Source organism: Triticum dicoccoides, chromosome 2B (genome assembly GCF_002162155.2).
Source record: "Triticum dicoccoides isolate Atlit2015 ecotype Zavitan chromosome 2B, WEW_v2.0, whole genome shotgun sequence".
In the NCBI taxonomy this organism is placed as follows: domain Eukaryota; kingdom Viridiplantae; phylum Streptophyta; class Magnoliopsida; order Poales; family Poaceae; genus Triticum; species Triticum dicoccoides.
The window spans coordinates 384440313-384456034 of NC_041383.1; the positions used below are offsets into that span (position 1 = coordinate 384440313).

At 42.9% G+C, this 15722-nt stretch overlaps 3 pseudogenes; 2 read left to right on the plus strand and 1 right to left on the minus strand.

The window, feature by feature from the left end:
* Nucleotides 1–278: 278 nt before the first annotated feature.
* LOC119363792 lies at nucleotides 279–1409 on the minus strand (annotated as a pseudogene).
* A 4973-nt stretch (nucleotides 1410–6382) lies between these two features.
* Nucleotides 6383–6942, plus strand: LOC119360895 (annotated as a pseudogene).
* Nucleotides 6943–10541: 3599 nt separating this feature from the next.
* LOC119363795 lies at nucleotides 10542–11125 on the plus strand (annotated as a pseudogene).
* Nucleotides 11126–15722: the final 4597 nt, after the last annotated feature.

A 15722-nucleotide genomic window follows, 5' to 3' on the forward strand; every position in this document is an offset into this window, starting at 1 on the left:
TCGATCCATCTCCTCCCTTTTCTTTAAACCAAGAGCTACTACTCCCTTTTCTTTTTTTATGTAATTTCAATACGATTTCGTTTGTGTTCATGTTTTCAATTTAGAACCCCACGGAAGTGAATAGAAAAAAAGCAAAATACCCCTGTGATACGTCTTCCTTTACCTATTTCTAGATTGATTGATGTTCAATGGAGGGAAACTTGCCATTCCTTCTTTCCTTTGAAATTTTACATTTTTTGATTATGAACTAATTATATCCTTTTTGTTCCCATCGAGCTTTCTTGCCTAGTGACTAAGGATTTTCACACTTGTTGTGTCTATAAAAGATTTTCTCATAAAACACTAACAGAAGTGTTAGAGGGATTCACTTTCGATAAGAATCCAAAAGCAAGTTCCCTATACTACCTTCTTTCCCTCCTCTGTTTCTGTCTTTAAGAGGCAGTGCATCCGGCAGGAATCGAACCTACTTTTTGACCCATTTTGCCTTTCTAGGTTGGTGGGCGCTTTCACCATTCAGCCATGGATGCTTTAGCGAGTGAACTAGGTTTTTATTTGAGAGCGAACTAGGTTTTTAGTGGTATTCCTTCTCGAGCTTCTATTTCTTCCGTTAAGGGAGATTCGGGAAAAGATGGAATAGGAAGACGTGTTTCCAGAACGAACAAGATACGGGTAGAGAAGGGGAAGTTAGCAAAGTTAGACAAGATTGGAATGGGCATAGGAACATGTATTGATGTATCAGATCGACTAATGCTCCCAGGTTGATGCGATGTATTCCACTAGTTGACTGGAGACTTTATTATTGGTATATCGATCGGTCCAGCATGGATTGAAATAGGAGCCGGTTCGACAGGAAGCTTTTGAAAACGCAGTGCACCCAGGTAAATAAGGAACAAGATGAATACAGAAGTTAAACGAGCATCCCACACCCGAAAGGTACCCCACATAGGCCTTCCCCGAAACCCCCCAGTCACTAACGTAAACAAAGTAGAAAAAGCACCAATTTCTGTACCGGTTCCGGAAGAGCGAAGAAAAATGGGATGCTTTGTTAATGGGAACAAGGAACTGTTTATAGCTGTCGCGATAGAAATAACTATACTCATCCGAGCCGCAGGAACATGTACATATGAAATACGAGAATTTCCACCTTGTTGAAGATCTGGTGGTGCTACCCAAAGACTTAAATGAATAGCCATCGCTGTTAAGAACAACCACGATCCAATGAGAATTTGCGCGTAGCTTTTTGTCTTTGACATAAAAAAATAAGGTTGTAATAACGAAACTGACATTTTATTTTCCTTGCCTTGCAAGTGGAACAAGAAAGACTATATAGTTATTTTGATTCTATAAACAATCAAAGGATTTCGCATGCTTTCCATGGAATGACGGAATTCCCCTTGCTTAGTTTTCGCTCCGCTCGTGCATGGCACTCCTTCCTTGCTCGATAGAGCTCTTTGAATCCGCTTCAACTAAATGCGTAAAATAGAGTAATTTCTTCAAAAGCCAGTTTCTTTTGAGAAGGCAGGAGGCCCATAGCGAGTTACAATAGTGCCAGTTCTTGTACGGGAGGCCATAATTCTGGTAACCTCGACTGCTCTAAGAATGATCCGGGCTAGCCGGGCACATCACATCAAAGTTAGGTCATTTGTCAAAAACATGGCAAATAGCTCAGTTGGTTTGGTAAGGGAGCTATTCTCTCACTTAAACCACTCCCATATTAGGTATTCTATCTCGTCTTAAAGTTCCCCCGCATTACCCATAACTTACCACCTATATCTCCGAAACTCAAATCGCAAAATGACAATGCTTTCGATAGTCTGTACTAAATTACTTTGTACGATGCACATCTCGGCCGTCGGGTAGCTGATCACCATTTCAAAGTCTATATCTGTGGTTCAAGAAATGGAATTGCTATTCTCGATTCAGACAAGACACTGATTTGTTTACGAAACGCTCTTTATTTTATAGGATCTCCCAGTCGTCAAAAAGGTCGATCCTTCTTTTTAAAGACCAATCATTTATTTATTTATGAGATAATGGAAGAAATGGCAAGCTATTTAAGAAGCTATTTAACAAATGTGAATTCTCATTGTTTTGATGATTCTCAATGGAAGATCGGGGCGTTTTTGACCAATTCTTTTGCAAATAAAAAAATTCCGTTCAAGAAAGAAGAAGATCAATTTTGGGTTGAACCAACAACCTGATTGTGTGGTTATTTCCTCACAGCCTCTTGATGCAAAAAACCTATTCTTTCAAGGAAAAGACCTTTCTAATTCAGTGTAGTTTTTCACTGACTATTCTAGTGTAGTTTGACTCAAGTATATGTTTTCATAAGTCTTAGATTGCATGCATTTCTTAAACAGTATTGCACACTACTAACTAAAAAACTAGTACTTTACTGACCGGAAGTTAATAAGTATATAATATGCAAACAATCCCTCGCTTGGTAGTTTCCTTTCTTTCCTACCACGCAATCAATCTCTTGCTTACTTAAAACTCTAGTTTTGTCGGACAACCATGCTTCTTTCTTATAGCAAAGTGCTGAATCCATAAGCTTTCTTCGGAGCCTACCACCAATCAAATTAGTTACTTAATTCCTTAACTACCTGGCTTGCAGAGAATAAAGTAGGCTTTGGCTGAGATACGTAAAGGAGGAATAGTCAACTATACTTCGAATGTGCTTTGAGCAGACAGATATGTAGGTTGCTAGGAAGGAGGTAAACGCTTGTCTTTTTGATGTCAAGAAGTAAGAAGAGGTAAAACTCCTAAAAAACAACTTGATCTATGTTGAAAGTTTATGTCAGCAAGCAAAGAGATTGCCTAGGGCGACAGAAAATAAAAAAGATAATAAGAAAATAAGTGTTTCAAGCCTAAGCAAAAGATAGAATGTTGTATTGCCATAACCTATGTACTTAAGCGAACTAGCGAAGAAAGGCGAAGAATGGCTTTGTTCAAGCCCAAGTCAAAATCTATCTCTGATAAAGCATTCAATCTTTCATCTTTATATTCATTATCTGCAAGTTTCGAGTCCTTCTTTGACTTTCTCCTTCCGGCACTTTTTAGTCATAGTAAAGATGTGATGTAAGGATCAAGAGTGTTTTTCTCAATTGGTAAAGTCTCTCAGCCTTGCAAAGTGGAAAAAGAGATGGGCGTCGGATCCATGTTTGCTAATCCCGAGCTTGAAGAGAAGTGAATGCCCGTGGGGAAACGAAGAAGGCCTAGGGTTATCTATTGAAAACCATGCATGCCCAGATCTATTACGAAAGTTGGAAAAACACAATGGCCAAATGCACTTATTTACTTTTCCTTTTCAGCTTCGGAGTTGCAAACCGGCAGACCTTACTTTCTGAAAAAGACAGAAGTACGGAAACTGATCCTATTTCAGATCTAGAATTGCATTCAAACTTAGGCCGTTTTGAATTGACATAGCTTGACCTGTGAACTCTCAACGCGTACGACAGTTGCTTCGACAAACATTCGATAGACTAGCTTTCGAAGTGCTACGATCATATCGAGTAAAATCATCCCCCGGGGATAACGGCCAGTGCAAGGCTACCCGCCTTACCACACTTTCCCTGAATGTAAGTTGCTCAGTCAACCAGGAAGATCATGGCAGCTAGACTAATTTGAGATTAGATCAGTGTCATCTGTAGCTCCCTGGTAATGAACTGAAAAAGAGACCGCTCACCGCTGAGAACAAGACGACATAGGTTGTGGTTCTTCTCCAGTGTAGGCTAGCTGCTGGAACCCACCGAGTTCAAATCCGAGTTAGGAAATTAGACTCTGCGATACAGACCTTACTTTCTAAAAAAGACAGAAGTACGGAAACTGATCCTATTTCAGATCTAGAATTGCATTCAAACTTAGGCCGTTTTGAATTGACATAGCTTGACCTATGAATCTCAGCACGATCGACAATTGCTTCGACAAACATTCGATAGACTAGCTTTCGAAGTGCCACGATCCTATCGAGTAAAATCATCCCCCGGGGATAACGGCCAGTGCAAGGCTACCCGCCTTACCACACTTTCCCTGAATGTAAGTTGCTCAGTCAACCAGGAAGATCATGGCAGCTAGACTAATTTGAGATTAGATCAGTGTCATTTGTAGCTCCCTGGTAATTTACTGAAAAAGAGACTGCTCACCGCTGAGAACAAGACGACACGGGTTATGGTTCTTCTCAAGTGTAGGCTAGCTGTTGGAACCCACCGAGTTGAAATCCGAGTTAGGAAAACTCCTTCCTTGCTCGATAGAGCTCTTTGAATCCGCTTCAACTAAATGTGTAATTATGATGTGAATGAGGGAGGTTGTCTGCCCGGGTAGGGGTGACTGGAACCCTCCCAAGTCATCGCTCAAGAAAGCACCACAGTCACACGAGAAATAGTTTGGACTATGACGAAGACGAGCAAGCCTTTGTTGGGGAGTGATCGGGGAAGAGTCGAGTACAAGAGGAAGGTGGAAGGAAGAAAGCGCCAGAAGCGCCAGGTGCGAAGATAGACCATCAAAGAACTCTACAGCAGAGCAAAAAAGAGAAAGGCAAGGCTCGCAAAGAACAAAGGCTCAACCATCAGATCCAACACAAAGCCCTCAAGATATTTAGAGGCTTGGACTAATCTCTCTAGTAAAAGAAAGGAAGCACAATGGGTGTTGCTCTATTTCTTATTAGTGAGGTATTCTTCTTCATTTCAGTATTATGGGCATTCTTCCATTCTAGTCTAGCACCAACAGTCAAACTAGGAGCTCAACGGCCACCTGTTACTACGAACTTGTTTTCATCTGGCAGATAAGCTTTTGAGAAGAGACCACTTTGATAACGAGCTTTCGGGTTGCCGTATTGATACCGCCCTTCGGGGGAACAGGAGAATAGCATGCACGGGAGAAGGATTAAGGGAAAGGTACCCACCTTTTAATGGGAGAAAGGTTGCTTATGTGAAAACTTCCCTTATGGTTTAAAGTTCAAATATATCAGGTGCCTATGTTGTTGATACACCGAAAGATACAAACGCTATGCTCCAATGTGGGATGAGGGCCAACGATTGTGATGAGTGGGGACCTTAGAGCTGAAAACCTACATACAGTGACCCTTATGGGCAGCGCCCTGGGCTGGCTATGTACGAGACATCAAACCGTCTCCCGGGTCCAAAGTTTCCATTTCCAGGCCTGATAGTCTTCAACTGAAAAAAGTAGGGCGGAGAACTAGTAAGAATTGTGCCTACCATTCAATTCGTGACATGGATGATCCGCCGACGGAATCGATTAGGTGAAACGGCTCTGCAAAGTTTGTTTGTTCATAAAGGCTGCATGCAGCCATGCAATTCGTACTGCATGGCGATATTACTCTACCACTCTATAAATGCTATATAGATATCTTCACTTCATCACAAAGAAATTGAGTACTAGCACGCATTGCTATGGATGCTGCAACCGCAAACAGGATTTCTGCAATTGCTACCGGAATGGAGCAACTGCAAAATGAGATTGAAGGGCACCGTAGAGTGCTAAACAACCAGTTGACAAGTGTTAGAACAATGGATCCTGCAAAGAAAGAAGCGCGCATTCGCGCTACCAGAGAGCGCATAGAGGGTTTGGAGGAGAGGCAGGAAGCGCTGCGGGTGGAGCAGCAAGTGCTCTTTATTCGTCTAGCATCTTGCTAGAATAGAAGAGTATGTAGACTCTTTTTAGTTTTCTAAGGTTGGTTTAAATTAAATAAGTGTCTGGAGACATTTGTTTTCATGTCAGGTGTTCTTTGTCTTAGTTTGATTCTGATATACTCCTATGCTAAGTGTCTTTGTTTGGTTTGATTTCTTGTGTTTGCATGTATGGGCTAGCCGTCGGTGTTCAATGCTTATGTTCACTCTGCAAATTGAGCTAGTTCCAATTTGGATTTGCCAGCTACTTGTTTCATGGCTTTAATTTGAGCCGCGGATCCTACTCTGGAAACTGAAATACCCACATTAATAGCGGGTCGAATTCTGGCATGGAATAGATCCGCAGATAAGAATATTTGTCCATCTGTAATGGAGATTACATTAGTAGGAATGCGCCTTCCTAGTAAGGAAGAGGATAAAAAGGTGTTGTCATCTATCTCGACCTATTTCCCGAGGCGTTCGAAATGAAGACCGGCTCAGAGAATCACTGGCGTGCTTTCTATCCCCCATCGTTTCGCCAACAAAGAAGTCATCCTTGACTTGACTATTGACCATTCCATCCCTACCGAGCCACCTCTTCGAAGTATTTACCTCTGCCTTTCTTTTTTGAGAACATACCCTTCAAATCAAAAAGAAAAAAAGAAAGAAAAGTTCCTCGTCTGTGATTTAATCGGCCCTAAGGGAGTTTACTCGACCCATTCTCCAGTCTCTCGCACTGCTCAAGTGTGCGACTCCGTATGAGGACCTCCTTCCCTTTTTCTCTGACCACTCTACGTTCACACAGTTATCAAAGCGGAGGAAGGGCGGGCAGCAGGTACCACGAGCCCTCTGTCCACACATCTATCAAGAAGCAAGTGTAGTTCACCGGTTCCACCGAATGCTCCTATCTCTCGGCAAAGTTCGTGTGAGTGTGCAGTTATGCTTCGGATGCTTCGCCATGGAATAGATCGATTCAGTTCCCCTTATTTTTAGGTGCACTCGCTTTGTATCTCCGACACACAAGGAAGGACACGGTGGGAAGAAAGCTGCCCTAGCCTCTGTCCGGTCAATCATTTCGCTGGCATCTTGCATTCACGCCTCCGTTTGACTGCCGCTCGGAAATGTAGTTGTAGATACGTGAGTCTTAGTGGGTCGTTGGATCCACCTCTTATCTCCTTCTACGACATGCTATAGTCGTCGCCATATTCAATATGTCACTTAGTCATATCTGCCTCGCAGTGGGTCAGCACCTCCGAAAGAAAGGGAGGGAGGACTTCATTCAGTGACTCCGCGATCGCCCTCTAAACGATCAAAATAAGGTAAAGCTTGAAGATAAGTTTTGTACTCGATTAATTTCTCAGTCCCTCTAGTCGGGTGGGCACCGGTCGGCCGGATCCCCCTGAAAACCGTACGTGCGGGTCTCCCCGCATGTGGCGCACGCCATTTGAGGTGGCCCAGCCCAGCATTCATTCACAAATTCTGTAGTGAAATTGAGACTACTCGACCTCGTTAGCTAATTCGCGTGTAGGCAGCGCTGTCTTAATACCGTTGACTGTATCTATTCATTGATACATTGGCTCGCTCCCCGCCCCTATTTTTTCAAGAATGAATGAGCCACTCGGACCTTCCATTTACGTCAAATGACCTGGCTTCCCCTGGCTCTTCCATCGTCCGGGCTCCCTTTCCTCCCTATGCTCCCCTGGCGCAGGCCCACCACGCTTCGCGCCTGCGGCGTTTTCGCCAGACGGTCTTTGCCAGTAGTGCCATCCTCCCCGTAGGCTTTCTGTATGGGTGGGTTGTCCCTTGCTGCTATGTTCTGTTAGGCGCTATGAATTAAAGGAAATTCAGTGGTTGACTTGGACAGCAGGCGGGTTACACGTTCCACTGTGCCGAGATGTGAGGTGCAGGTGGTGATGATCACCCCGGGGTATGCGCTAGCGCCCTTGACGGGCACTCCAGGACCCGCCTACGCTCGTGAAAACCCAGGTCGGTCCTCCGACCAGATGTGTGGATAACGAGGCCACCTTCACAACCTTCTCCCTTCTATCTTTATCCAAAGTCAGGTAGGGCAGTTCGCTTGAGTTGCTCAATTGTCCCTTTGCCCGGTGCTCATGACGCGCTACAAAACCTCCACCGTGCTAGCGGCATAGGAGCCTACTCAGCATCAGCGGCTTCGTGCCGCACTGGAGTGATCCAATATGTGGTTCCGCATGTTCCACCACTTCGCCGTTCATTTCGAATACTGATCGTGAAACACCATGAGCAGCAGGATGTTGAGGTCCGGAATTCGAAGTGAAATTCTTGATTTGCCCGTTCCTAGTCGTCATGGGAAAGAAATAAGAAAGAGATTATTCCCCTAGAGCTTGTCCAGTACCACCAGTACTCAAAATGCATCTCCGCGCGTCTACCTGGCGCTTTTATTAGCCGCCTTGCATGCAAGCGAAGCGCTATTGGCGGCAATTAATAGCTCACTAAGCGATTATTGATGCAGTCAGTCAGTGCCCTCGATTATTCTATTCCTGATAGAAGGATCATGGCGCCCCGGAAGCATTCCATCCAGCAGCAGCATCTCCTTCAACCACGCGAGGACAAAACTGATGTTAGCTACATTCGAGCGTTCACCGCACAGAGGCAATCTCGAACACTACCTATGATAATAAATCCAAAGGAAAGGTCAACAAAATGATTCAATCTGACTTTCTCGGTATTCTGGATTGAGTAAAAAAGGGATATATGAAGTTCAAGGCCTTGCCAAAACCGCCAGTTTTTGGCCGGTACTCCAGAAAATGCAGCAATTAACGGCTAAATACATCATATTGGAGCTGTTGAGAACAGTATGTGAATACTTATTATAGTATTTGGCCAAGTTATAATCACTGATCAAATCATAATGACAATCAAAGCTATTAACTAGAAGTAGTTTGACTTTAATAAGCAGCTATTCCTCAAAACAAAGCTAATATGTAGCAAATAACATGAATCGTATTTTCGACTAAAACTAGAAAATAGGAAGGGGCATCCTTCCTAGGTGGAAAAGACGTGTGTGACTAAAACCAGGAGGAGAAATCCATTTTCAAATGGCGACAGAAAGAAAGGAATCACGAAATAGAAGAAAAAGTGCACTATGCTGGCAAATGTGGAGAATAGCCATCCATCTTTCATCAATGAAATTGTTCCGTATGGGTAGCAAATACACATATCAGAAGAGCCAACCCAAAAGCACTTGCTTCAAAGAAGCAGCAGTTACCAAGAAATTCCTGTTTCAAGTCAGTATATCTCGATAGAACCAATTCCAATCCAGGTAGTGTGAACAGAGGATGTGGAATTTCTGTTTCCTTGCCTTGTCAAGCATTTCATCTGACACTCTATCTATACTATAGCTAGATAAATTCCTATTCTTTCTTCCAGGCGACTTTACTCCAAAGAATTTTGCCTTCTTATCTTGACTCGATCTCATGAAATTGGATTGATTAGCACACCGCGCATCTGGCATTCGCTTCTCCTATCTATCTCTTCCAACTAAGCTGATCACTGGAAAATATGAAATCCTGCAAGCAATCATTCCAGAGCCAACTACGAAGATACCTGGTCTTCCACTCTGTTCACTGGAGGAAAGACAAGAAATTAAAGAATTCTCCAAAGGAATTGGCTCTACCGGAACAGAGGAATTGGCTCACTCCTTCGCTCGCTGGGTAAGCATAGAATGCACACCAGTTTGGTATCAAAGCGTATCTACTTGAAAAGGAGACTACTTGAACACATGAAATGGAAGGAAGAAACGAAAGTTCGATCTACCAACGTAGAGTCCGCCCCTCCCAAGAAGTAGAAATTTGCTACTTTGGCTCATGAGTTGGTAAGTCTGTCTATGAAGTTCAGTGCCCAGAAAAGAGAAAAAAAGACCAAAACAAGCTTTTTCAAGCTCTACAAGTCCTATATATATAGTGTTCCACTAGATAGCCATGTTAAACTAGTCCAGTCTTGCCGAGTGGCCTTATCTTCTGGTTACCTGGTCCGGTACTTCTACTTCGAGAGTGAGTTAGTAAACAAGATCAACTTTATGATCCATTTTGAGAAATTGCAACCAAAGAATCAGAACGAGTGGGTCTAGAGTCCATCCTCACACAGTTGAAATGCTGCTTCTCCCTTCTCTTTTCCAAAAGAAAGTGGATCTCATAGCCTCTGAGAATTCGAAAAGTAGGTCTCAGTCTCATTGTCATGACCAATGCTCCTAATGAGGGTGACTTTCCCATAGACCAACCTCCCGTTGGCGGACTACCAGACCTCCAGCAGGAAATGGCGCACGCCGCCCATCCCGAAGACATAATTGCAGAGTTGACTTCCAAGGCTGAAAGAATATTTCACGAAGTAGGCACTCCTCTTCCTTTAGAGGAAGGTGAATCTGCGTGATCGTTCACTGAAAATCATGTATTGTGGAATAGTGAGGGAGGAGATACTCTTCAACAAATCTTCTCCGATTATACGGAAGCCGGGGATGCAAGCGAATTCATCGCAATAGCCACCAATCTGGCGCAGCGGTTTCGCCACGCCGAGCTCGGTGAACCGGATTCTCCCGACCCCGATGCGCCTTTGGAAGAGCAGGAGGCTCATTCCACGGGATCCCCTGAAAGCACAAAAGCAAATGATGGGTCGAACGAGGCAGGCCCTTCTTCTTCGCGGAAGCGTAATAGGTGGGATGATGATTCGGGGTCCGAAGATGATGATTCGGGGGGCCCCAGGGAATCTCCAGATCCAGTGGAAATCGTTTACGAAGGGGATGCACAAGGGTAGAACTGGGAGGGGAATTAGGTTGGCCGCCAACTTCGCCTACCTTTCTATCTGAGTTCTTCCCTCTTGATGCTTTCGAACGACTCCTAAATTTCACAAAATCCTTTTTTCTTATTTGAAATCCAAATCGAAATGCCTCAACTTGATAAATTAACTTATTTCTCACAATTCTTCTGGTTATGTCTTCTCCTCTTTACTTTTTATATTATCTTATTTAATAATAATAATGGAATACTTGGAATTAGTAGAATTCTCAAACTACGGAACCAACTGCTTTTGCACCGGGGGGGGCGAGATCTGGAGCAAGGACCCTAAGAATCTGGAAGATATCTCGAGAAAAGGTTTTAGCACCAGTCTCTCATATATGTACTCCAGTTTATCCGAAGTATCCCAATGGTGTAAGACCGTTGACTATTTGGGAAAAAGGAGGAAAATCACTCTGATCTCTGATTTCGGAGAAATAAGTGGCTCACGAGGAATGGAGAGACAGATTCTCTATTTGATCTCGAAGTCCTCATATAACACTTCTTCCAGTCGGATCACTTTTTAGAAAAACATAATGCTCACACATGTTCCACACGGGCAAGGAAGCATAATATCATGAAAGCCGTCTGATAATCTTTCTATAGGTTCCCCGAAGAGAATGGAAAAATCACAAAAACACTTTCTATATGTTCTGTTATTTTGAGATTTGAAGAAGCAAGCAAGTTTTTCATATAGATGTTTCCTGTGTAGTGATCTCTGTTCGTGGAGATCATGAGGCCCCTGATACCCTGTAGTACGGGGGGTAGAAGAGTGGGCGTGTGGGCTTCTATCAAAAGAGGAAAAGATACCGCTATCGCTATGCTCATATCTCCCTTCCCTCCTCCAGGTGAGAAGCTGGTGTTGAGAAATGACATCCAATCTTTTGGTATCGATCATATATTCTAGGTGGATCACTTTTTTTCTTCAACTGAAATGGGCTGATCTAGTGTTTTTAAATGACCTTCCCCGATCAGAGAAGGGCAAGAACTCCCTTGAACAGTGAGGAGCACAACGATTTGTGCTCTGAGTGATACAGCTTCTGTAAAGGAGTACAAGGTGCTGTGCTAATAAAAGGAGAAATGAGATAAGGAGCAGTAAGGAGGATAAAAGAAGTAGAGTTAGGTTCTTGTGTGTAATCGATATGTCTTCTGGGAGAAAACCCTCTATGAACACAACTATCCGAACACCTATAGCTAGCTTGCTTTAGCTCCAACTACTGCTAGCTTTACCTGCAACGCAACTATCTTCCGAAAAACGAGTTGTTCGTTGCCCGACGCGGCTCTGGCTCTGCCTGCCTGGCACTAAAGCATCTACAGATTGAGGATTTGCCTATGTACCATCATCCGTCCTCTAAGTATTATTATTCTTCCTCTAAGGTTCCCCCTCTAAGGAGGGTTATGTAGTATTTAGCTTACAAGGATTGACTCGACACCATCGATGCGTAGTCTATCAATCAATTTAATGGGACTTATTTATATGCCTGTTACGAGGGGAATCTGCCTGTTACTCAATCTATCTCTTCAATCTGCTTACTGGTTTCCTTCTCGGCCAATAGAACATCTATTGCTTCCTAATCTGGAACTGAACTAAACAAAAATCTTGGTCAAGTATTGGGAAAAGGAAAGAGGCCCTTTTCTTTTTCAAAACTAAGGAGGAGATGTGCATAGCGTTGTAAAGATCGGCAGAAGAGGAAGGGTGCAGTTAAGTTACAACATCTTCTGTTTCCAAGTCGATAGGCTTCTTTTGATAAAGGAAACTATTCCTCTGCTCGCTATACTCAAACCCTTGCCATTTCCTCTATTCCTGTTGAGAAAACAATTGATTGACCATTTTAGGACCTATTCTTTAGAATATAGAGGTATCGAAGATCTAGAAACGATGCGATGACTCCAGTTCGATCCTTTTCCGATGAAATGAATGAATTACCATGCTTTCCGCCGGCTGATAAAGAACTTTTTGATGATCAATTGCTTCACCCATGATCATTAAACCTGGCGGCTGCTTGCTCTTTGATTAGTGATTCACCGGCCACTAGATCGATGAAGAATCTCTCAAAAATCCGCTTTTTGATCAGTGATTCACCAGCCACTACATTCTTGGATCCCACCTTATTCTCAAACCTGGTGGCGATAAAAATAGATGTGTTGACTTGATTGAAGTAAAATGTGCGAGTGAAGGCTGCACACTTAATTCGGAATAATATTAACCGTCTATAATTAATATTGAGCCCCCAATAGAGAAGGACGATGTGGAAAGGGATTTCAGCCAGTGCTTGCCTATTGCTGGGCTGGTTGTTTTGTCACGGTCCGATTAGTAGAAGGTGAGTGAGTAAGACGAGGCCCCCGAAGCGTAATGTAGAGCTATACTGCTCTTGTTTTTCCTTCCGCCCTGCTTAGGAGAACTTTGTCTAGAACCCACTTTAGCTAGCTTTCAAGGATACCATTACAGATGAGTGAAGCGAGTATACCGTTTCCGGAGCTCCTGAGGTAGCGCGGTAGCGGAAGCCCTTACTAGTTCAAGCAGTTCCAATTCCTATCCTGCTTCACCGCTTACACCACACTCTATTGGTTCGCCTTGTGGTGCCTTTCGATCAAGGTCTACTTTGGTTGATCCACTTTCTTCTACAGCGCGTTATCCGCATCGAAGTTAGCCAAGTTCCTACCGCTTCTTGATATTATGGATTTTGCAATCCCTGAACGCCAGTGCTTCTACAACCAACGGATACTATTTAACATAAATAATAAGTAGAAATGGACAAATGAGTGTGGCTACACAGAATGAGGAAAAAACATGGTGGTACCAGCATTGCGTATCACTCATTATGCTTTATGTAATATGGCTTAAGCAATGGTAAAATGGGAGTCCTGAGCAAAGCACATCTGATCGATATGAATGAAAGATACATCCGTCTTTTCTTCTCCTTCGAAGGTTAGGTATCCGCTCGTTAGTTCAGCGCCGCATAAATACTGACTTTAAAAGGGGCGACTCCCGCCTGTGCTTAAGTTGTTTCAAGCTTGTAAAGACTCGCGATCAAAAGATTGACCTGGTTTTCTTTCAGCTGAAACTCTACCTAATGGTTCAGATTCCCCAGGTCCATGGGTCCATGGCCGCTTAGCTTAGACAGCCTTGTTAGAGACATGAATGCGGGGTTCGGTTTCCAATTGATTTGTATTCACTGGGACCTCCCCTTATTGGATTTTCTCCACTTTTCTAGTTGTTGTGGAAAGAATGTTGAGCAAATGAGTTTAAGGGGTGGTTTTCTGTTTACTTTTTTCAGCCTACATCGTCTCTCTTCCAGAACCTCACATTCATCAGTGTCTGAAGTTTCATGATGAATATTGGTTTCACATTTTATTTCTTACGTGAGGAAATATCAATTTGGAACTCGAATTTGTATTTGAGTTATGATGAGGAGTGAGGTAGATTCGCATTGTTGAAGAAAGCGAAGAAAAAGGATGCTGCTATGGCTTGCTTGTGGCTCTTTCTTCTATTGGCTAGTCTCAAGCATGATAGTTTCCATTTCTTTTGGAAAGCAAGTGCGGCTCAGTCATAAGTGTTAGTAATAGCATGAAGTAAGTTGTCGGTAGCCGGCATTAGGTAAAAGGAAAAGCTTCTCAAAAGCATCCAGAAATATCATAGAATGGTGATTGAGATCACCTTCACGGGAATCATCCTTTGCAAATTGGGGGAAGGGAACCAATCAAGTCACCAAGAAGTTCCCAAAACTTGGTTTAGTATTAAGGTTCTTCTCTTCCAGCGTTTAGTATTCAAGTTCTTCTCTTCCAGCCCCCTGGCCCCTCTCTGATAAGTCAAGTTTTCAAAACGAAAAGCAAATGACAAATATGGTTCGATATGGGATATTCTTTTAAATACTTCAAAGGTAAATTATGGAGAAGGATATAATAACGGCATATAATATAAGATTATTATATTTAAATGTAATAGCTTTTTAATGAATAATAGCATTCTCTTCTTATAATTGAAGGGATATTACAGTCATAGCTTGAATCGTGTTTTATATCCTATCTTACTAAAAACTCCAAGTCCTAACAATCGTATACCTCCACTTCATGTTTTCCACACATTTCGCTTGATTTATTTCTTATAAAATTACATTTTGTTGATTGTAGATTGGGTCGGTGTAAATAAAGGGTGAACTCCAAACTACAGTGGGAAAGGCCGAGTATACACCAACCATACTTTGGAGTGAGAAGGAGATCCTAACTAACAAAATAAGGCATCTGATACTATGCTGAAAAGTCCCGTTTGGTCACTTTTCAAAAGAAGGATGCGCCGATATTTTATTATCATCTGGCACTGCTTGACTTGCTTTCACAGCTTTTAGCTTGAACGCGGCACTAAAGCCTCCATGTCAACTAAAGAAAATAGATCAAGACAGTAGAGCACAGAGGGAATTACCAACATGGGTTCAGCATTTCGTTTAGTGAATGCGGAGATAAAAGCAGCTGCTATTGATGTGCAATTGGACCGCTCGCATCTCTCCTTGACACGAAGGCTATAAGAATCAAAGGAAATACTGGGCGTAAATGACTTTGGAGTTCAAACCTAGCAAAGTCCTTACTTACTCGGCTCCAGACCAAAGCGATGAAAAGACCCTTTATTTAATATGGTCACGCCCATGAGAGAAAGTCTAGCCCTATCAACACCTTCTGATCCTAGTTGGCTCGAGTAAGGTAGGCTACTTCTAAGCAATCTAGAGAACATTGAACCTCATTGAAAAGAAATAACTTTCGGCCAACATAAAGATCCAGCAACCTTTTTCCTGACCTTGGCTTTGACGCATTCCTCCTAGCCTAGATTTTCACTACATTCTTTGGGATCAATGCCTACTTCTTGAACTTGAAATACCTGTATCCCTTCTTTGATAAGTGGAATGTTTCGCTTGAGCGTCTACTTTGGTGAAACCCTTGTTATCTATGCTATGTATTTGTGGCCTAGCCCTCTATAAGGCACACGTTTTTCATACGTGAGGCTATAGAAGGAAAGCAACAATCCTGGAGGAGGAAATAGTTCACTTGTTGGGCATCTGGGCTCCCTATTCGTAAATTCACTTACGTGACGAGCAATGAACAAGGCGCGCTGCGTTTGAATGACATGTTATTTGAATAATATTGCTGCTGTGTCGCAAGTCTCAGTCTTCCAAAATTGGAGACGACTATGGACAGAGATACCAGGTAAATGGAGTGCCAGTGATTGCCTTGGTTGATAGTGGCAGCACACACTGTTTTGTAGACCCCAAAGATTGTGAAGCGGGCTGGTTACGACTCA